Raw genomic sequence first — 23,482 nt, 5'->3', positions numbered from 1 at the left:
TTTTTTAACCTGCCGCTAGAGGGCGCTCCAACTATTCATGGCGTCATCGATCATTTTTTTGGAAAGGTCAACCCACCCACAGACTAACATCCTTGAAAGCAAGTTCATATCTTTTTCCACTTTCAAATTATTAGGCACTTCCGGTTTCGACCGGAAGGAAGGGTCATGTGATTTTACGCGCACAAGATAAATTGAAGAGCATGTATAATCATGTCGATTCCCGCAAAATTCAAGTTCCGGTCTCTCACGGTTGATTTTATATTGAATTCCCCCCCCACAGAAGTGTGGTTGGGGTCTACGAACGAATACTTACCTGTAGAGCAACACTACTTATGCATATTCCCCCTACCGGCAGGTATTTTCGCTAAGAGTTATATACAATAGCGCCCTCCGGCGCCCTACCCATAACACCCCGCGGCATGCGTGCCTCGTGAGCGTCCTCTTTTCTCGAGCGCTAAGTCGGAATACAACAAAGTATACAAGGCATCGAGAAGAGTGGGGTAGGAGGGAGGGATGCTCTACAGGTAAGTATTCGTTCGTAGACCCCAACCACACTTCTGTGGGGGGGGAGTCTACTTCACTCTACTTACCTGTAGAGCAACACTACTTATGCATAGACTAGCACCGTCAAGGAGGTGGGTCATGCGAGATGCTATTGTGCTTTCACAGGGGCACGTAACAATACGCGTAAACCCTGGATGGGCCCGTCGCTCCACATGTGGGTGGACAAGGCAGCCCAAAAAGGTCGGCATGATAAAGACATTAGTCATAATGGTAGCCTCAACATGCCAACAGAGATGTGATCCCCGTGGGAATCACACGTAATGAATTACAGCCCACCGATACCTACACATAAGAGTTCGGTGGGGCACACAAAATAAGAATTATCATGAAAGGCAAAACATCATGACATGGTACATATAGAAACTATAATATGCACATGTACATGTACAGAGTTCAATAAAGAATCAGAGTTAGGAGACACCAATGCTGGGGAGGTCTCCGGTCTGAAAATGTCTTGAGAACATGGTGGGGCTCAGTCAGTCGCCCTCAACACTGTTCTCCCATGCTCTGCCTTTTATTTTGTGCATGCAGACCAATCACACGGATTCTGCCGTTGATATGTCCGTGGTTTCATGGATGACCGTAGCCAACCTTCAGGCAATCTTGTCATGAAAGCCTGCAGGTATGGTGGGGTCACCATGATAAATACATGTCATGAAAGGCCTGCCTGTATGGCAGGGTCGTCATGACAAAAAAAAACATGTCACGAGAAGCCTGCTTGTATGGCAGGGTTGTCATGACAACTACGTGTCGCGAGAAGCCTGTTGGTATGGCAGGGTTGTCGTGACAATTACATTTGTAACTGCAAGTGACCGATTCAAAGCGTCCCAGTGCAGCTAATGTACGACGTTTAAGTCATGATTGGCACCAAAAATTCTCCGTCTGGACAAGAATGATTTGATGCCCGGAACAAAGACGTCCGGAGGCCCAGAGGGCTCTGACAGTCCTTAGTATAAATCCCTCCTTAGGAAGCAGACATCAAGTCATGATCAGCACCAAAATTCGCTGTCTGAAACGGACAAGAATCATTTGATGCCCAGAACAAAGACATCCGGAGGCAAAGAGGACTCCGACCGTCTTAGCTCAAAAAACCTTCCTTAGGGATCAGACGCCAAAGTCATGAGCGGCACCAACATTTTCCATCTGGAATGGACAATGATTTGATGCCTAGAACAAAGATGTTCGGAGGTAAAGAGGACTCCGACATTCTTAGTTAAAAAACAAAAATCCTCCCGTAGGAATCGGATGGGCACACTCGGTTCCCATCAGATGTGGTCCGTCTCCATTATACAGAAAACAGTTCTTTACTACATGTATACCAAGAAGTAACAACTGCTTACAAAACAGAAAAGAAAAAAGACAACCGTAGGAACCAATGAAAACAGATGTGAAATTGTTCACTGGTTCACAGAACTCTAAAGATCTCTGTAACACTTTTGGATAAGAAGGTGTTGAAGAGGTCCTGCAATTCAGGGGTGTTAAAACATCCCCTTAAGTTAACTGACACGGACGTTCAACTGACTAACATTAAGTAATCTACTGTCATGTTAGAAGTCCCTCAAGTGCAGGCTGTAAAAGCCATAGCTTGTTTGAGAAAGGTCTGATGTGAACAGGAGAGCATTACAGCATCCAGTACATCAGGAGAAATTCCTGCGGAGCTGGGTGAAGGAAACCCAAGCTGTGCTGGAACAGAATATTGTTCTGCTCGGAAGAGCATTTGTACCTCCAACTGGTGAACTAAGGGAATGGTTATAACCCTGGAAAACCAATCAATGAGGTCAACATGGAGTTAAGAAGAGGACCTTGTCATCCTTCTGCTCCAGTTGATTAAGTACCCGATGGATAAGAGGAAGACGACAGGAAGGTGTATATAAGTAGCCTGTCCGTCTTCATCACCATCGTATTCGCGTGCCATGTACATGTATAGGGGTCAGGAACCCTCAGGCATTAGCCTGGAAATCTGTGACTAGTTCATGAAACAAGTCAGATTGACATGAGGTTAGTTGTCCTTGCTTGGGAGGAGGACCGTCGAAAGCAAGAAGCTATGAGGAAAAAACCCCAATGGGGTATTTCTCAAGTGAGTGTACACAGGTGTGCAGGCTGCCTGCCCACCTGGTCGTCGATGTAAACTACAACTGTGTCAAAGTCACATCGAACCAGGATCATCTGGCACAACACCGAATATAGAAGTAACATCGCAGTTTCTCCGAGACTGCCAGCATCTCAAGTATGTTAATGGAACTTGAATGATGCTCAAACAGGGCTTCACCAATCCGCCACTAGATGCGTGTGGCTGGCAGTTAACTGGCAGGGTAACATGTTCGCCATGACAGTTAATGAATTAGGCTGCAATCTGTGAGAGGCCCACCCTTGTGAGGTTGGCAACGCCGAACCACAGGAGGTACTGCACAAGTCAGGTCATGGCCTGCACTGAATGCAGTGAGGACTGGGCCGATACAAGCAAATAGGTGAATGCCACCAATCTTTGTTTCCACGGCGCAGCCATATCGCCTTTACTATCTGAGCATAGGCCAGGAGTGAGGCGGAAAAAACTGGCTGGATGGAGCCACCATGAAGTTGCAGCGAGAATTTTTGTTTGAAAACCGCGAAATTCTCAGTGCTCTGGCCTGAAAATGAGTTGCAGTTGTGTACCCTTCAGGCCAGGGCTCATTCCCCATGCTGATGTGTTAGACAGTCGACTAAATCTCATCAACATCTTTCCAAGGGAAATACAAGACGGGCGCAACACTGTGCTGGCCCGATGTTATTGATGTCAGCCTCAAAGTCTCTTTGACGAGCTCCTACGAGACAGATGGGTGGAGGTCGTCATGAGTCAGGTAGGTCACTTATGGAAATCATCAAAACAACTGAAGCCGAATCGAAATCGTTGTTACATTATCCTACGTGGCATGGCGTACAGCAAATGTTGCTAGCACGGCCACACAAAATCATCTGGGCCAACTTCAAGAGGTATGCAGTTGAGAAAACAAACAACTGTTTGTTCTTCACCTGCGCTGGCCCACATGTAGTCGACATCGACCAATATGGATGTAAACATCGATATGCACCGCAAAAGAAAGATCTTTGTCCGTTAAAAATTTAAAAGGTGGGACTCGAATCTTTGGCGGGCGCACTTTGACGGGAGAAACAGTTCATCAATCATGTTATCCCGGCGGGCCAAGATTGTTAGGGTCTGCACTCGTGTAAAATTATAGAGTACTGAGTGCAGACTGTGAAATTGATAAAGAAAATAGCGGTCAACACGTCCGCTAAGACTGTCAAGTCAAGATTAAAACATTAAACCTAATGTACTTCATGAGGGTAAAGAGGGAGGCTGAACGCGTATCGCCGAACCCACTTTATTATTCCACTGCAAAGTGTATTCAAGCTTCTGCGAGTATTATTTATGAAGAGCCGCTTGAATAATGGGGTCCCTCTACTGCTGGCAGCTTGTACTTAGCTGCATTGAAGAGGGAAGATGTGACAACAACAACAAAAATACCGAATTTCGCTAACGGAAAACGGTAATGATCACATTATTGCTTGAAGAGCAGCAAGCAGTTTGAATACAGGCACAATCTTTCGAATGTGGTCCACAACATGCCTGCAAGAGTTGAATAGACCCCGTAAACGAGAACCGTAAAACACATCTGAAGGGACGAGTTGCACACGGCCACAGTCAGCTGTTGAACAACTCCCTCGGAGACAATGGACAGTGTACATACACAAGTAATGCACACATGTACGATGTACATAAAAAATGTAGCGATCTCAGTACAGCAAGAAACACCGCCGCACGGCTAAGCACCGTGCGGCGTGTCCCATTGTCCTTGAGTCACCCAACCGTGATTAATGTAGAGGGCTACAGAGTTCACGGCTCGCAACTGAACGAAGACGGACGTTTCATTAACGTGCCCGCCTGGCAATACATGAACATGTACGTGTATAAAACGTATACATGTACATGTATGACCGATAATAAAGCCGAGAACAATTGCAAGGCTTGTAATGAGTGGGCCGAAAAACCGAGTCCTCATCCCGGTATCGTATGCCGCGGTGGGATCGGTGCAATAAACTCGGCCGGATTAGAAAAATAATAAAGCCGTTCCCGCCTGAGAAATGGACACCACTTTGTCCGTTGTCGATGTGTTTCACATTTGATCCAACGGAGGTATGGGGCACACCTTGTCATTGTTAGATTTGGAGCCCGTCCTGCGCTTGATTTGAAAATTGTTGTGATCGGGCGGAGGGGGCTCATCGGCGGAGGGTAATTTAAGTACCCGTGTAATGTCCCTCTGCAGCAAACGGAGTATCGTTTCCTCGATGGACAGCCATTGTAACCGGTCTGATTCTCCGTCATTATCGGATGAATCAGCCGAATGCGAAGGCCAAAATGACCCCGATGACTGAGAGCCGTCTGGAGGGGCTAGTTGTACAGAACCACGCGGTGGTGGCTGGGCAACACCCTCGGAGATAATATACATAATATTATGCAGATGGTGAAGACTAAACACAAGCGGGAATCCTGGCGCACGGCTAACTGTGTGCGGTAGGTCCCGTTGTCTCTGGACCACGCGACCGTGTTCCACGGCCGGCGAATGTGAAGTCCCGTTCGCGGTAGGCCGGGCTTCCGGTATAGCGCGCAACCATGTGTGGTATACATGAACATGTATGAACATGTGTTTTTTTTTTGTTTTTTTCATTTTTGTACATGTACCTCGTTGTGCTTGGGCCACGCAATCGTGACCAATGAATGACGACTATGAAGCATTCACTGCAGATAAAGACTCCAGGAGCACGGCTATCTGTGCAGTAAGTCCCTTTGTTCACGGGTCACCCAAGCGTGACCGGTGACTGAAGACTGTGATGCGGGCCCAACGACCGATGGTTGTGGGCCGTAGTCCACTGCTGCAGGGGGGCCCCCAATAGGGCCCGCCCGGCGGCCTGCCGACATAGCCGATAGCGTATCGGAAATCGACTGAAAAGCCAGCAGGAAATCTGCTCTAGAAACCGCGTCCTCCCCCCAGGAGCGTTTGCCCCGGCGGGACCGGTCAGAGGAGTCGTCAGACCCCGAAGAAGAACGGTGCAATCGACGTGCAGCCTTTTTCTTCTTATTCTTCTTTTTAGAAGAACGGCCCCGAGGTGTGTCCGAGGAAAATCGGAAGACACCTGGGACACCGGGACCCCCGAACAACGGAAAAAATCCGATGACGAGAGTAGTCCCTCTGAGTGAGCTAGCACGGGGGCCGTCGGCCCGGGACCCCCCGGGGCGACCGGCTCCGTATCGCTCATAATGCACCCGGCCGACAGCGCCTCAGGCCCCGTGGGCTGAGCGAGCGCTGGACGGACCGGTAGCCCGTGCAATAGCCCATCCCGACAACCAGTGGTGTTCGGCACTGTGTCGGGAGGGCACGGGTGACTAGAGCCCACCGAAGTGTGACGGCTAGTCCCCTCGGGCTGCCCCGTGATCGGGGGAGGGCTAGGTGCCAAAGCGGCGCTCGTTGCCGAGCCACGCTTGCCCTGACGGCCCTTCTTAGGCTTTGCTCCGGCACAGGAGATATGTTTTAGGGGAACCTTGCCGGAGTGTGCCTTTAGTTTGGGTGTTCCGCCCGAGTTGACCGGAGAAGGTGACCGAGGTCCCCTTAACTGATCGGCGGAACTGCCAACTCCCCCAGCCGACTGTGGCTGAGGGTGCCGGACGAGAGACTGCTGCCGCGGTAACGACGGAGCGTTAACGGCAGAGTCCCCCGAGAACTCGGTCCGTCCCGTGGGAGAACTATTCCCTCCGGTTAGTGACAGATCGGCCCTCCCCAAACGCTTCATATTTATGAAATAAACGAAACCAAGAAGATGATGAAACTCTACAAACTAATGATTACTAACTCTTTTATTAAATACTTCTCTTAAACGCAAAAAAGGGTAGTAAATGACGAGGCAAACAGCGAGCTATTTCACGCACGTCCTACCCGACCTGCCGCTAAGAGAAAAGAGGACGCTCACGAGGCACGCATGCCGCGGGGTGTTATGGGTAGGGCGCCGGAGGGCGCTATTGTATATAACTCTTAGCGAAAATACCTGCCGGTAGGGGGAATATGCATAAGTAGTGTTGCTCTACAGGTAAGTAGAGTGAAGTAGACTTCAAAGATTAAATGTATTATTTTTTGAAGTGACGTCACGTGACCCATGATGACGTCATAATGACGTAATTGCAAAAAAGCACATCTTCAGTGGGTTGTGCATTCATGTATTGACAATTGAAGTTCATATGTGTTTTCGTTTTGACAAACGGTTCTGGAAACGAATGTGTCTTGGAGAAATAAAAAAAATAAAAAAAATAAAAAAATAGTAAATTCTTACAATAACAATAGGTGTTGGGCTCAGGCCCAACACCTAACTAGAGTTTGAGGACAAACACACGGTGTTGGGTTAGAGGTTTTGCTTTTTCGCATTGTTGATTATTGTTGTTGATGGTTGATGTTGGTTGTTGATTGTTGATTGTTGTTTATAGTTGATGGTAGTTGATCATGTTGATGTCGATTGTTGATAATTGATTGTTGATATTGATTAACAATTATTGATGTAGATTGTTGATGATTGTTGATTTTGATTGTTGATGTTGATGATTTTGTTAATGATTGTTGATTGTGATTGTTGATGTTGGTTATTGATGTTGAATGTCAGATTGTTGATGTTAATTGTTGATGTTGATTGTTGATGTTGATGTTGATGTTGATGTTGATTGTTGATGTTGATTGTTGATGTTGATTGTTGATGTAGATGTTGCTGTTGATGTTTATTGTTGATGTTGATTGTTGATGTTGATTGTTGATTTTTGATGTTGATTGTTGATGTTTGATTGTTGATGTTGATTGTTGATGTTGATTGTTGATGTTAATGTTGATTGTTGATTGTTGATGTTGCTTGTTGATGTTGATTGTTGATGTTGATGTTGAGGGTTGAGGGTCGAAAAATAGCGCGTGGAGTAATTATACAAAGGATAGTTAAAAAGAGTCAGGTGAGGATCTGCACGCACGTATGCTGCTGTACTGTAAACTTATCTAGTACAATTGTTACAAAAACCAATTAAATAGCTCATATCTCTAAAAATAAAGGTCGCATACCATTGGCGCCATAACCTCTTTACCCCAATGCGTATGTTTTTGGAAAAAAGCGCTCAATTTAAAAAAGCGCCTAGTTGGGCATTTTTGCCAGCCCAATTTTTGAGTATCACATGACGGGAAGTTCCCATTTACGCAATCGCAGCGCACTGTTTTTCGGGATTTTCCCTCTGTACGCAATTATCCCCATTTGCTGTACACACCACAATGTACGTGGCATTAAATGAGCGTTTCAATGCGTAGGCTTGTTCACTTTCAACCTTCAAGGGGGCTGCAGGGCAACTTCTAGTAAATTTATTGTAACGAAACCTTAGGAAGTTTTAGACCTTTTATTGAAGTGCCATTTAAAGCACAAGACTGGATTATATCTCTGACGGTTGATTTTTTTAGCAATTCTCAAAGGAAAAGAGGTCTTTTCATTGTAACTTCCGGTCTGATGACGTAATCATTATTTTTCCGCGCACAGGTCTTGTCTGCATTATGGTTATTATGTATATTAATTTTGAAACGATTACCGCAAATTTCGCCACAGACATCAACTGAAAATGCGTTTTGGACATTTTTTAACCTGCCGCTAGAGGGCGCTCGAACACTTGATGGCGTCACCATTCATATTTTTGGAAAGATCAACCCACCCACAGGCTAACATCGTTGAAAGCAAGTTCATATCTTTTTCCACTTTTGAATTATTAGGCACTTCCGGTTTCGACCGGAAGGAAGGGTCATGTGATTGTACGCACACAAGATTAATTGAAGAGCATGTATTATCATGTCGATTCCCGCAAAATTCAAGTTCCGGTCTCTCACGGTTGATTTTATATTGAATTTCAAAGATTAAATTTATTATTTTTCGAAGTGACGTCACGTGACCCATGATGACGTCATAATGACGTAATTGCAAAAAAGCACATCTTCAGTGGGTTGTGCATTCATGTATTGACAATTGAAGTGCATACTACTTTTCATGTTGACAAACAGTTCCGGAAACGAATGTGTCTTGGAGAAATAAAAAAAAAAAAAAAAAAAAAAAATAGTAAATTCTTACAATAACAATAGGTGTTGGGCTCAGGCCCAACACCTAATAAATAGTAAATTCTAACAATAACAATAGGTGTTGGGCTCAGGCCCAACACCTAATAAACATATTTTGAAGGCCCATATCTCCTGAAGTACAGGTCCGATGGGGTTGAAAGTTGGCATGTGCCTAGACCGGGATGTGTTATAGATGAAAATTGAAGTGACGTCACGATGACGTCATCATGGGTCACGTGACGTCACGTTAAAGATTAATAGATCTTTGAAAATTAATATAAAATCCACTGTGAGAGACCTGAACTTAACGATTGCGGGAATCAATAGAATAATCCAGGTTCTTAATGTTTTATATGATGTGCAAATCATGTGACCCTTCCTTCCGGTTGAAACCGGAAGTGCCTTGTAATTTGAAATTGAGGAAAATTTGAAATTGAGGAAAATTCCTGGCTACGCCACTGGTTAGGGGGCGCCCTTTCGAATGGTGACGTCATCACATTGGTTTTTTTTGTCTGGCATTCATCACTAAACACTATCAAAATGATGTGTGTAGTAAAATGCTTTCGCCATTGAATTATATTCGGTTTTCATTGCACTTCCGGTAACACCGGTAACACCGGAAGTGAAGGTCAAGCGGTCTTATGTCCGGGGACAAGAAATGTTTCTCATGACATAGTCTACTACTCTAGTTAGTTCGAAAGATATAGTGCAAACTATTTTGTAAGAATTTACCCTGAAATCGCTTGTAATTTGATACCTGATGACGTCATGATGACATAACAACATTTATAACATCTTCGTAACATGGTACCAGTTCACACTAGGCTTCTGGATCATACCGTAAACCGTTCAGAAGAAAGTCTGCTTTGTTTTGATTTCAGGCCAACGTCTTCATTTTAAATTCACCTAACTTTGACCTTCCGGTAGACCCGGAAGTAAAGGTCAAGCGATTTTACGTACACGACAAAAAAAATGTTTATCAATTCATGGTCTATCTGATAACGAAATACAAACACGATTGATGATTTTGTTCAAGAGTTATAGGTGAAAGCAATTGGTCACTTTTTCAGCTAAAATTGCTTGTAATTTGACACCCGATGATGTCATCATGACGTCAGAGTAATATGCACCACCAGGGATGAGGGTCAAAATATATTGAAAGTAAGTTACAAGTTCATATCATGAACCGTTTAGGAGAAAAGCTGCGGAGAAGTATTGTCCGGGAAAAAAATAAAGATTTATCAGAACAATAACAGAGAGTGGTCGGGTTGTGCCCGATCACTCAAATCAGCCCTACGCTTCCTTGCAATGCCGCACACAAGCGTACCACAAAATTTGTTCCCAAAGACGATTGAAGACTGAAACGAGCTCCCAAATGATCTTATTTATCAAACATCATCGTCCCAATTTAAGATAGCCCTAGGAAAACATCTTGCATCACAACCTTAATTTCACGCTTGCATGGCACCGGCGTGAAGTCAAACTGCATGATGATGCCTAGCAGCGATATCCAGTCAACTTTCTGAAATTCTGTCATCACATTCTTAAATTTGTTAAAAAGTGTAATGTCACGATTCAACCATCCTTTTTTTACCAGACTACCTCTCCAACTGAATTGACATTGCATGACTGGACATGGCGTCGCGTTATCGTCACCTGGGGGTACAAAGACTCAGGGTCAATAGAACAGAGGATCAAGCAGAGGATATGAACCAAAAACTGTTCAATTCATTCAAGGATAACTAAGGCTACACCATGGAACAAAAGAGGAATCAAACGTAGGTCAAGCCAATGCAGAACATAAACTTGCTACTTACTTTATCATCAATGGTGTCAATCTTAGTCAGCACAGCTCCGTCAATCAGTGGAGGTTGATCCATGTCTCAATGGTGTGCTCGATTGATTGCCTGGTCCACTGCCTCGTTACCACCCAAATAACTCCCAACTAAGAGAACTAACTCAGACTGGTTATTTTCAATCAGCTGTTGGAGCAAAAATAACAAAACAGGAATAACAGTTAATCATAAGGAAATGAAACATTTTCTATCTTTGTGCAGTTCTCTCTTGAAGGCAATAAATTGAATTCTGTTTTTTACATCGTGTTTCTACAGTGGAAGCTACGGCAACAGTTGAAAATCAGTTACAACGAGTTGCAATACGACAGCTGTTTCTTGCAGCGTGTTCTTGAAAGCGTGTTTGGCAATTAAAACGTGTAATTTGTGATTTTTTTTTAAAATTTCATTTCAACCAGCAAACTAGTGCTCAAAATCTAAACAAGGATGCTTAATAACTAACCTGATGAAGTTTTGGCTCTATAAATGCTCTATATTTCGAGAAAACTGAACAAACATAACCACAATATTCTGAATCTCAAATGCCAAAGTTGCCGAGTCATATTTTGAATTGCGCCCTCCCATGACACATTCCCCAAATCAGCATTTGGGACATGATTCTCATTCAGCCGGTTTCACCCATTTGTGGATGCTCCAATTGAAAACCAAGAACAAACTGAACTGTTATACACTGCCCAGTTAAGTTAGGAATATATGTCTATGTAGAACAAAGATTCACGAAATTAATTCCCTTCCAATACAATCAATGATTATGTTAAAAAATGTATCTTTAATAGTGTGATAAATTTCAGTAAACATTCTATGTGCGCAAAAAAAGTTATTTCTGATTTGATGACATCATCATTCAAAAGCGGTTAGTGAATACTGATAAAGTTCGGAGAGGATGCATTTTCATTGTGAAGTGAAAATAACGTATGAAAATATGGGAAATATAATTGTTTGTAATAATAACACCTAACTTCCGGTTTGATGACGTCACAGCATTAGAGTTATCCAAACGTGAACATTGTAATGGATATCATTACTTGGACTACGAAGATATGACAGGGATCAAACGATAGAATTAAATTAAAAATATGATCCTTTTCAAATTCTAAAATTAAAGAAAGAAAACTCTATTTGATGTGCCGCTAGGGGGCGCCCTTTCGGATGATGACGTCATCACACTTTTTTTGTGTCTGGTATTCCTCACTTTCATAATATGTGTGTAGTAAAATGCTTCCACTTTTGACTTGCATTCGGTTTTTATTGCACTTCCGGTAACAGCGGAAGTGAAGGTCAAGCGGTTTTTTTGTCTGGAACAAGAAATGTTTCTCACGGCATAGTCTACAACCTCACGAAAAAACGAACACGATACTCTATGTAGTTCAAAAGATACAGCGCAAACTATTTTGTCAAAATTTGCCCTAAAATTGCTTGTAACTTGATACTTGATGACGTCATGATGACATAACAAAATTTAGAACATCTTCGTAACATGGTACAAGTAGCGACTCCACATTACCGACAGTCTTCGTACCTCACACCTGTCACCATGTAAATACGCTTTCCAAATCCACCACCATCCATTCATCTGATGCATAAACAGGATTTTTCTTTGAATTTTATAAGTGATTAAACTCTCAAATTTCCAGATTTGGTTAAATTTTTATCTGAAGTTTGTCATAAATAGTATAATTTTTGTCAGGTTTAAGAGCAAGTAGGGCCGGTCAAAAAAATATTGGCGGCCGCCATCTTGCTTTTTGGGTCTCGCGCGATCTTGAAAACTCTCAATATTATTCATTGAAAACGTCATCACAGGGAATTGTGGGAAACTGATGACGTAGGTAGTCAATATGGCAGCATCTTCAATGTGTCTGACTGCCGTGGCCGGTCAGAGGTGAAGAAAAAATCGCCCAAAATCTTTGCCATCTCGCACAAAAAAAACAAAATACGTGAACATTTTGGTCCATAATATCTGAAAGGAGGGGTACCGGAGTAATAAGGAGGTATAGTTAGGTTATTTAGGGTTTGTTCTTGATGAAATAAACTGCCGTTTTTCGTTAGTGCACTGCCGTTTGCTGCGCAATTTTGGGGTTTAAATACGGTACCCTGTAACGAACAATTGTCCATACCTACCTTGCATGCGTGTATTGCATTGTGGACTCTTCCATTTGTATATTACGGGGGTGTTTCTTTATTCTGACAAGAAGAGGATTTGGAACTTAGAGTTTATAAATAGATATTGCTTATTTTGATGAATAAAATGTATTTACATTAATAAATTTTTGTATTATGTTGTTCCACTCTATTGAAACCCATGGTTTTCACTTTCATTGAATTTGCAATGGAATACAAGTACAAGTTGTAAAAAGGGGAGAAAAACATAGTGGATCGGAGAAAAAGTAGTGCGCCTGTTTGACAATGGAATTTAATTTAACAGTTAACATGTAATTAGTGGTAATGAGTATAATTTGGGACCTATAAGCTACTTAACCCAATTTATAGCCAAAAAAACAACATGTACCTGATTTATTTATTTTTTTTATCATAAAATAAAGTAAATTATTGACCGCCACCTGTGACCGGAAGATTTTGGAATCTACGAATAATTAATGTGTTAATTTGCATATAAACCATTAAATTAAAAACACAACACTCCAAAAATATAGACATCAAGGTTTAATGCCAAATTTATTGCCGAAATACACAACATGTACTTGATTTCATTGAAATATATAATAAAATACAACAAATTAATGACCAACACCTGCGACAGGAAGATTTTGAATCTATGAATATTTAATGAGCTCTAATTTGCATACCAACCGTTAATTTAAAAATCCCGTCACTCCAAATGATAGAGGACATCATAAGCTTCAAAATGAGTGGTAGTGTGCCATGGGTTTGTAATACAATATTTTTTTTCTGGCATCACTAGTACAAGTTCACACTAGGTTTCTGGATCATACTGTGACGAAAATGCCCCCAAATCCCACTTTTTACTTTAGTTTTATTACTCTAAATCTTACCTATATCCTCCTAGAGATCTGGCATTTTTGTCTAGAAAATTCCTGTTGTCTTTTCAGGTATTATTTCTAGGTAGTTTTGAGTATTTTCCTGCTGAAATTCTGTATGTACACTCACGTGTTTGTTTACACATGTCAGCTGAGCTATAAATAGCGTTATGGTAAAATCCAACATGGCTGCCATTTGAGCAGTGCTTAAAACGTTTCTGATTGGCTGAAAGTTCTAAAATTATTTCTAGCAAACTGAGACTTCTAAAAAGTAATTTATATTATTAGAACGTTTTACTAAATAATTATGTAGCTTCTTTAGATGTGAAGTTGTCTAATTTGAATCAACTTTGAAAGTTGGGCAAGTTTTGATGACTTTTCTGTCAGATTTCGTCTGGTAAGTCACAGCCTCGACTCCATGGGCGCGTGCGCGTTCCTTCACTAACCCCTGGCTGTGATGTACACATAAACGATGCTGACTGGCTTTTCAGAGCGTACTGCGCATGCATTTCGAAGATTGATACATTTATTACAAATCTTTGCTAAATAACGCAATGTCCAAACCTTATGTTTGAAAGGATGGATTCTTTAAAATCACAATTTTTAACATTTTAAAGATGGCGTCGGCACGTCAAACGGATCAACTTTTGCCTAATTACCGTATAATGTGCCATATTTTGATACATTTAAATTACACAATTCCAGGGGTTAAGATCGTGCAAGGCATGATGGGAAGCAACATGGCGCAGAAAGATCTCGTACCCATGGGAACAAGGTTGGGTAAGTCAGTGACTGTCTCATGATTATTCATATCTGTGACATCACTGAATTTTCTTCAATGAACTTAAAGGGAATATACATCATTTGCTTTTGCTGTAATTTTCAGAAATGAATGGAATTGGGGGGTTTGGAAATATATAGCAAATATATTTACACTGACCTTTTAAGGTTTTGGGTTCAGAAATGCTATAAAAACCAAGAAAAACAATCATTTTCCTGTAGTCTGGTTCCCTGACTCCATATAAGAAGAAACAGAGCAGTTTACATACATTGGGGAATTGTAAGGTCAGGGAACCAGTCTAGCTGGCTCGTACCCGTTCAAGGGTTTGTAATCGGTTGCAAACAAGTGCGATGGTCAATTGGGGCCAGTATTTGGAAAAAAACCAGTTGTTTCCAACGCTGGTCGGCCGACCAGCGTTGGAAATTGATACAAGAATACCACTTTTCTTGAAAATGACAGTATACCAGGTGCCATGATTTTACAGGATACTTTACACTGTCATTCACTAACAGTCCAGCAAGGTATTTCAAAATGATTTGGTAGTTTTATTTTTTGATGTTTGCAAATGTTGTATTTTCCCTTTAAGGTTTGTTTACATTCATTCACTACTTGTAAAAGTGAGCATTTGGGGGATTCTGTGTAATTTATTCACATGTTTACAACAGATTTACTGTAAGGAATGTCTTGAAGATTAATTTAAGCCTTTTTGTGTGATATTTTGCTGTATAATTTTGGAGAAATTGAGGGGAAACTATAGCTATGTGAATTCAGTATACTGTGATTTTTGCAAAATGGGCGTGGCCTATTTACTAGCGCGTACTTTTGATTTTCGCGCTGGGCCAATAGGGTATAAATAGGGCAGATTTTGTTCATTCTGGGTACGGTTCTTTGATGGGTGTTGGTCTACTGCTAGCTGCGAACTCTACTGCTGATCTCTAACTGTATTTACACATAGTGCTTTGGCCAGTTTGGGGAGCTGAGATACTTAGAGAATGTGTCATCTTTACAACTTGAGTTGGGGGAGCCAACTTGATGAAATTGGGGAGCTGAGCTGAGCTGGGGAGCAAAGTTTTGGGGAGCAAAGTTTTGGGGAGAAAAACTTTGGGGAGCCAGAGTCGGAGAGCGTATATCTAGACAGTTAGTAACTGTGATTTACATCAGTTGTAGCTGATATCTTTAATTATTAAGACTCTGACAGGAGTTAGGGGATCTTGAGATCAGGCTGGAGTCAGGCTGCTGAGTCGGATTTCATCGAGGAATATCAAGAGAGGTCTGGGGCCTATTAGATTTTATTGCCCGACCACTCAATTAGAACACATTTGAGGGGGGGGGGGACACAGAAATTTAAAAAAATGTATCACTTGACACATGTTTGGAAATTGATAGAATGCGAAAAGGTTGTCACCCATTTGTGCATTCCCAAGTTGCAAACCAAGTGCAATTAGAGTGCATGGGGAGGGGGGATTTACAGAAATTTCCAAAAATGTGTCACATGACACATCTTTGGAAATGATCTTTTCTTTTCTTCAAATTTACATCATGTCAGAAAGTTGTCAACCATTCGTGGATAACAAACTAAATACAAAAATTAGAACATATGGGGGATATTTACAGAAATTTCCATTGACACAATGGGGAAGGGGGCCAGATTCACAGAATTTTCCTTAATAACTCCTATGAACATCTATGGAAATTAACAGCATGCAAGGTTTGGACCCATTCATGGATTCCCAAATTGCAAACCAAGAACAAATTAGAAGCATGGGGAAGGAGCCAATTCACAGACATTTTCTAAAATGTGTCACTTGACACGCAAGAAGGTATGTGAGAAGGTTGTCATTCATTTGTGGCTTCCCAAATTGTAACAATGCATTGGGGGATTTACAAAAATTTCCAAAACTGTGTCACATGACAAATCTTTGGAAATGATCTTCTTTTGTTTTCTTCCAATTGAGAGCATGGCAGAAAGTTGTCAACCATTCGAGGATTCCCCAATTGCAAACTAAGTACAAATTGGAACGCATTCGGGAGGTGGCAGATTCACAGAAATTTCCAAAAAGGTGTCACTTGACACATCTTTGGAAAGGATCTTATTTTGTTTTCTGCAAATTGACAGCATGCCAGAAGGTTGTCAACCATTTGTGAATTAAGTACAAATTAGAACACATAGAGGAGTAGGAGGATTCACAGAAATTTCCAAAAATGTGTCACTTGACACATGTTTGGAAACTGATAGCATGCGACAAGGTTGTCACTCATTTGTAAATCCCCCGAATGCAAACCAAGTACAAATTAGAGCACATGGGGGGATTTACAGAAATTTCCAAAAATGTGTCGCTTGACATATTTTTTTTTTGGGGGGGGGGAATTAGAACACATGGGGGGGGGGGGGCAGATAAACAGAAATGTCCACAAATGTGCCTCTTGACACGTTTGGAAATTGACATCATGCAAGGTTGTCACTCATTCGTGGATCCCCCAATTGCAACCAATTACAAATTAGAATGCATGGGGGAAGGGCGGTTTCACAGAAATTTCCAGAAATGTGTCACTTGACAAACGTTTGGAAATTGGCAGCATGTGAGAAGGTTGTCACCCATTTGTACATTCCCCAATAGGTCTTGTAAAATGACATCATTTCCTACAGACCAGCCGCATGCATCAACATACTGAGCATCCAATTGCATAATGCGTATCGGCTGCGTCAAAATTCGAAAAACATTTCAAGCAATAAGCGCACATGTTTGGAACATTTTCAACACTGCGCAATGCATGATATATTGCATAAAATACGCAGTAATAAACATCAACTTATTTAAAACACAAAAACGTGAGGTAAACATATGAGTTTTCACAGAAGATTTAAATACAGACAATGATGGTGACTGGCGAATTTCAAGGGGTAGATTGTTCCAGAGTTTGGGAGCGGCGCTTGAGAAAGACCGGTCTCCCCAAGAGTGATTGGTGCGGGAAACAGTAAGCTGTAGCGCTCCGGCCGAACGAAGTCTACTTGATGGCTGATATTTCGAGATAATGTCTGTTATATAGTCCGGTGAAGTTCCTTGTAGTGACTTGAAAGCGAGAAGGAGGATCTTGAAGGCAATGCGATCGGCGATGGGGAGCCAGTGAAGGGACTTTAAGACGGGGGTGATATGAGTGGTGCGTCTGGATAAGGTGATGAGGCGAGCAGTGGCATTTTGGAGGCGTTGAAGTTTGTTGATTTGGTGTTGTGGCAGGTTATACATGAGGGAATTACAAAAATCTAAGCACGAAGTTATAAATGCATGGACGAGTTGCTCAGTGGCCGTACGATTTAGATACTTCCGAATGAAGCCAAGATTACGGAGATGAAATCTGACTGATTTTGACAGTGCTGATATCTGATCAATGTGGGACATGTGGGGGTCGAAAGTGACACCTAGGTTGCGACACTTACTGGAAGGGTGGATGTGGCAATCTCCAGTCCTAATGCTGGTGATATTGAACTTGGCGAGTTGTTGTTTTGAGCCATACAGGATAAATTCAGACTTGTTGTCATTCAATTTGAGACTGTTTGTCATCATCCATGTCTTGATCTCATCAATGCAAGCCTCAAGATTCTCCAGGGCAGACACAGCATTGGGTTGAGATGGATTGAAGGATTGATACAGCTGTATGTCATCAGCTGCCGTAGTGAGCTACTGCCTAGCGAGTCGCGTACAGTTGGGGTATATTGACAGAGGTCGTTCCCTTCCCCCCTGACCGTCTCGGCTAGCTCGGGGAGCTAGTAAGCTAGAAGTGGACGTTTCGTTGGGTATATCGACAGAGGTCGTTCCCTGCCCCTCGGCCGTCCTAGGCTATCTTGGTAGTGCGGCAATCAACGAGATAGCGGTGAGACCTTTGTGGGTAATCAGCCACTGGCCGTTCCCTTCCCTCGGCCATCTTGCCTGGCGTGTAAAGAGAAAGTTGGTGGGGTATATCAACCAGCGGTCATCCCTTTCCCCTCGGCCGTTCCCAACTGCATTTATCTTGGTTGTGCGATAGTACAAAATACAAGATAGCAGTGAGTCCCACGCAGGAACATTGCCGTAGTATGTAACGGTCACCCAGTGTTACACGTTTTGGCCGTCATCAGACTTACCTCCTACATAATGGAACACCGTAATGGCACCGGGGATAAAACTCCCCGTACAAACCGCAGTTCCCCAGGTGACAAGCCGTAAGAGTCCCACAGTTAAAAAGGCCGCATCAAAGGCCACCAGTGGTCCCAAGGGTAAGACCCAAAAAGGGACCACTATTCACTCGATCACACTGCCGGTCTCCGGACCATTGGCGTTACCTAGCAACCCGGCGGCGATCTCCTGAGGTTCCACTGGAGTTTCTTTGCCTCTTCCCCCAGTCTGCTGGCTCCAGCAACCCTCGGGGACGACCAGTCACGGAGCTGTAAAAGGATTCAATCATCGCCGGCCCCGTCTGTGAGTTCATCGCGCTCCGAACTTCCAGCTTCCACCCGTGCGGAATGGGCAGTCAACGTCATTCTTTGATCAATGCTCCGGAATTCCGAGTATATTGTCGGAGTTTTTACAGTCAAGTGATTCAAGTCACCCAAGTAAGAAAAGGAAACACAAGGCAGCGCCGTCTTCTTTAGGGGATTTCCGGCCATGATTGGGCGCCCCCGAGATCGCAGGTGGGAATTTCTTTACACCCATCTATGAATTTGGGTACTTCTGTTCAAGATGTTCCTGACATAGATGTCGATAGTGCTCACCCCCCTTCCACTCACTCGCAAGACGTGTGTTCTGGGGATGAAGAGGCCACTGACCCTGGTAATTTTTTTCAGCTGAGGCTGGTTCAAAGAGATATGGTTCGGGTACTGCAACTGCCAGAGAGCAGTAAGCCAGAGACCACCTGTCGTTCTATCAAACGCCGGACTGGCGTGGAGGAACCTCTGGATCCAGTGATATAGATTGTGTTTCTGGATGATCTGGCCGAGTGGTAAAATGTAGATGGTGAATAACATGGGACCGCCAACAGATCCCTGAGGAACACCACAGTCAAGGGAGGTAGGGCAGATAATACTCCATTGAAGTTAACAGACTGTTGCCGGTCTGCAAGGTATGAGTGAAACCACTGCAAGGCTGCATCGTGCACTCCCAAAGAGTGCAAGCGACTGATCAGGATGGCGTGATCTATGGTGTCAAATGCTGATGACAGATCGAGAAGCACAAGCGCCATTACTTTGCCAACATCCATCTGTCGTAGGATGTGGTCGCGGACAGATGAACAAGTAATGTTTCTACATTATGGTTCTGACGATATGGTATAGGGTCCAAGTCACATGATTTTGCTGGGGATTTGAAGATGACAGTGCGAATCTCATCTTGAGAGGCGAAACGGAGACTGGTCAGTGTAGTTTGTGTTGGCGGGGTGGGGGTAGAAGTATCTGTATCTGGCACAAGGGGAGGTAGTGCATCACGAATCAAAGAAATCTTGGACGTGAAAAAAACGCTGAAATGGTCAGCCAGTGACTTGTCGGAATTGTACTTAGGTAAAAAAGATTCCTTATTCCTATGGAGAAGCTTGTTGGTGGCAGGAAACAGTTGTTTTTGATCACCGGAACACTTGGAAACTATTTCTGAGTAATGGGTTCTTTTGGCCTTACGGATCAGCGAGATCACATGCTGGCATTGTTGGTGATGTAGTTGGCGGTCAATCTCGAGTGAGGATGCATGCCACCTGTGCTCAAGCTGTCTTCATCTGTGCTTAGCTTGGAACAATCAGTGTACCAACCGGTGTCGGGCCGAATAATGACACATCGGGACTTGACTGGTGCAAATGTATCCAAGAGTTGAGACAGTATGAAGTTGTTACTGTCGGCTGCCTCGTTGACATGGCAACACTGCATTGGGCCGACAGAAGAATGGTTGCCTTCAATCTCAGCGCACAAGAGATTCAAATCAATGCTGTGGAGATTGCGATGGATAACCATGTCTCACAGATACCAATGATATCAAGATGATTTTCAGAAACAAAATCAAGAAGTTCTGTTGTCTTGTTCCGAATTGACCGGGCATTAATCATGCAGAAGGTAGTGTCTAGCTTGAGTTTATGAGGGTTTAGATCTCACAGACAGGTCGCACTAAAAAGCGTCAACACAGCGTCAACACAGCGTCAACACATGACAGAAGCGTCAACACACTGTCAACACATCCAAAACACATTCTGAATTGACCAAAAAAGGTATAGAATGGCAAAGCATAGAATAAAACAGAATTTCCAGTGGATTGAGTTTCCATTTAGTTGTTAAAAATATAGTATTTTCACGCAAAAAAATGACCTTTAACTTGCGCGGCCGTTCTCCGCCATCTTGACTTTGCACAAAGCTTTGATTATACCATTTCAAGTAGGGGTGTGTAGGTTATGACATTACAACAGAGGGCGCCTTGATGCAGAAGGATGCACTCTGATCTGTGAGAGACTGAGGGACTGAGGTTTATTGAACGATGCTCTCACCCTTTAGCATAATGGAATGGTTCGTGCTGCCACTGAGGCAACATGGCAGCCAATCTCGGAGCGGCACGGAGAGCCAATTTTCTTGAACTGAAAATTGCAATTTTCAGACGTTTAACCTATTGATTTTAAGCCAAAATCTTGTTTCTTTCCATACTGTATGGGTTACATACTGCTGTTGTCACTTTTAATGCATTTTGGAGGTGTTGACGCTGTGTTGACGCTATGTTGACGCTTTAGTATGACAGTCACAGACTGATGTGGATAAACCAAGTTTTGTGTGCATTTACATAGCGGGCTGGTGAATTTTGATTGAAGTAATCAGGGTGATGGGGTCCGTCTTGACTTGATGTGCGATTTCCAATTACAATGGGCATGTCAAAGTTGAAGTAAGTCGATCAGCGCCTACGTATCCCAGCCTTGCATCCACAACGAGTGCGCCAAAAACAACAGGTTTTTGGCTGGTGGATAGATTGGACATGTTCTGGGTCCAATATCACTGCAGATTTCAGCAGCAAGAGGACATGGACGGCAAAGATCGGGTCCATTATTGAAGGAGTGCAGGTGTATTGGCGAATATCTGCCTCGCTGGGATGAAGCAGGAGCCATTGAGGAGTCCATTGGCAGATGCAGTGGCATTGTTGAATTAAATGGGAGACAACATTGGTTCATTAGCATATCAAGTGCTGCACTGGTGCTGGAGGAACATCCAATTGTTACCAGCAGAAGGTGATCTACTAGTCACAAAAGATACCTGACGTCTTGGTGCGCAGAAAAACTGCTAGAGCCCCAAATGCACAGGAAAGAAAGGAAAAACTCCCTAAAAATGCTCCCAAACCAGATGTTACATATATTCTGGCTCACCATATTAATCAGTTTGCGCTAAAGTTCAACTTGACATGAAGACATGACTGGAAACACCGCTAAGAAAGAGGAAATCAGTACATTGGTGGAGAGCATGATGAGGAGCCGCCAGTTAGTAGCGCTGCACTCTATAACATTACTCAGGTCAATACAACAATCAACAGCCACACAGTAGCCACAGCTGTTTGACAATGCCAGCCACTTGCAGACAAAACTTTATAAGGTCAATGCAACAATCAACAGCCACACAGTAGCCACAGTTGTTTGACAATGCCTGCCACTTGCAGACAATACTTTATAAGGTCAATACAACAATCAACAGCCACACAGTAGCCACAGCTGTTTGACAATGCCTGCCACTTGCAGACAATGCTTTATCAGGTCAATACAACAATCAACAGCCACACAGTAGCCACAGCTGTTTGACAATGCCAGCAACTTGCAGACAATACTTTATCTGGTCGATACAATAATCAACAGCCCCACAGTAGCCACAGCTGTTTGACAATACCAGCCACTTGCAGACAATACTTTATCAGGTCAATACAACAATCAACAGCCACACAGTAGCCACAGCTGTTTGATAATACCAGCCACTTACTAATTGCTGACAATACCAATAGGCCCCCACCCAAAAAGTTCTGCTTCCAATTACATGGCATTTGAAAACAGGGTAATAGGTAGGGGGTCTTTTTTGGAGGGGTGGGGGGATTTTTTGACAGGGATCATGTTTCAGTCAATACCAAACACCAACTGTGGACAGCACTTTGTCAAGTCAGTCCTTCTGATTTGAGGTGTGCGATCACACCCCCACACCATCGCACACCTAAAAGCTCACCGCGAAGTGTGAACAATTGCATGCCTGAATTTCCCTGGAACACAGATCACACACCTAAAAAGTCACACACCTAGAAAATCACACACCTAGAAAAGTCCAGGTGTGCCTTTTTCCACACGCCTGTGATTTTCAAATCAGAAGGACTGTCAAGTCAAAAACAGTCAACAGCAATTTAGCACAAACAGCTGTTTTGACAGGGATCATGTTTCAAACAGTCAATACCAGCAACTTACTGACTACGACAGTACTTTAACAAGTCAATAACAGTCAGCAAATATTCATTATCAACAACTGTTCTACGGGTCACAGTTGGTCAAGTCATTCTCATGACCAGTTACTTAAGCAGTCAAAACGGGTCAATAATGTAGTTCTATGCATAGAATTCCATCGGGTCAAAAAACGGTCACCTGACTGATTTTGACCCGAGTAACAGCATGGCTGAGTATGCATGTTTGCATCGGAGGGTTCTAATGGGCCAATCACATAAGTTTATGGATGTTGCATATAAAGGTAAAAGATGAGCTAGTATTTTATCTCTTTTTTTTCACTGCTAGGAAAAAGGTGCTTAGGACAAAATCAGTTTCTAATAGGCACTTCCAGTTACATTATTAAGCCATTTTACATTGTTGTCAAACGAGAATATCAGTTTTCAAAATGGCTTCAAATTTATGATGTGATTAGGGTAATGTATAAACAGGGAGAGACATTTTGTGACAAATGTCCAGTCTGTATGTACGTTTAAATCCTCATTATAAAATATCAAATAATTCTTCACAATGACTCTGAGTTTTCTAGGTTTTGACTGATAGCATTCCTCCAGGGTACATCTTCACAATGACTCTGAGTTTTCTAGGCTTTGACTGGGTTATCATTATTAAGAAATATCTGAAAGGTAGAGCAAGAGGGGGGAAAGAAATGTTCGAATTACCCCCACATAGCAGTGCCCC

This window comes from Patiria miniata, unplaced genomic scaffold (genome assembly GCF_015706575.1).
Source record: "Patiria miniata isolate m_02_andy unplaced genomic scaffold, ASM1570657v1 HiC_scaffold_25, whole genome shotgun sequence".
NCBI lineage: Eukaryota > Metazoa > Echinodermata > Asteroidea > Valvatida > Asterinidae > Patiria > Patiria miniata.
The sequence above is the reverse complement of the archived record's forward strand: the minus strand, read 5'-3'. Positions refer to the sequence as shown.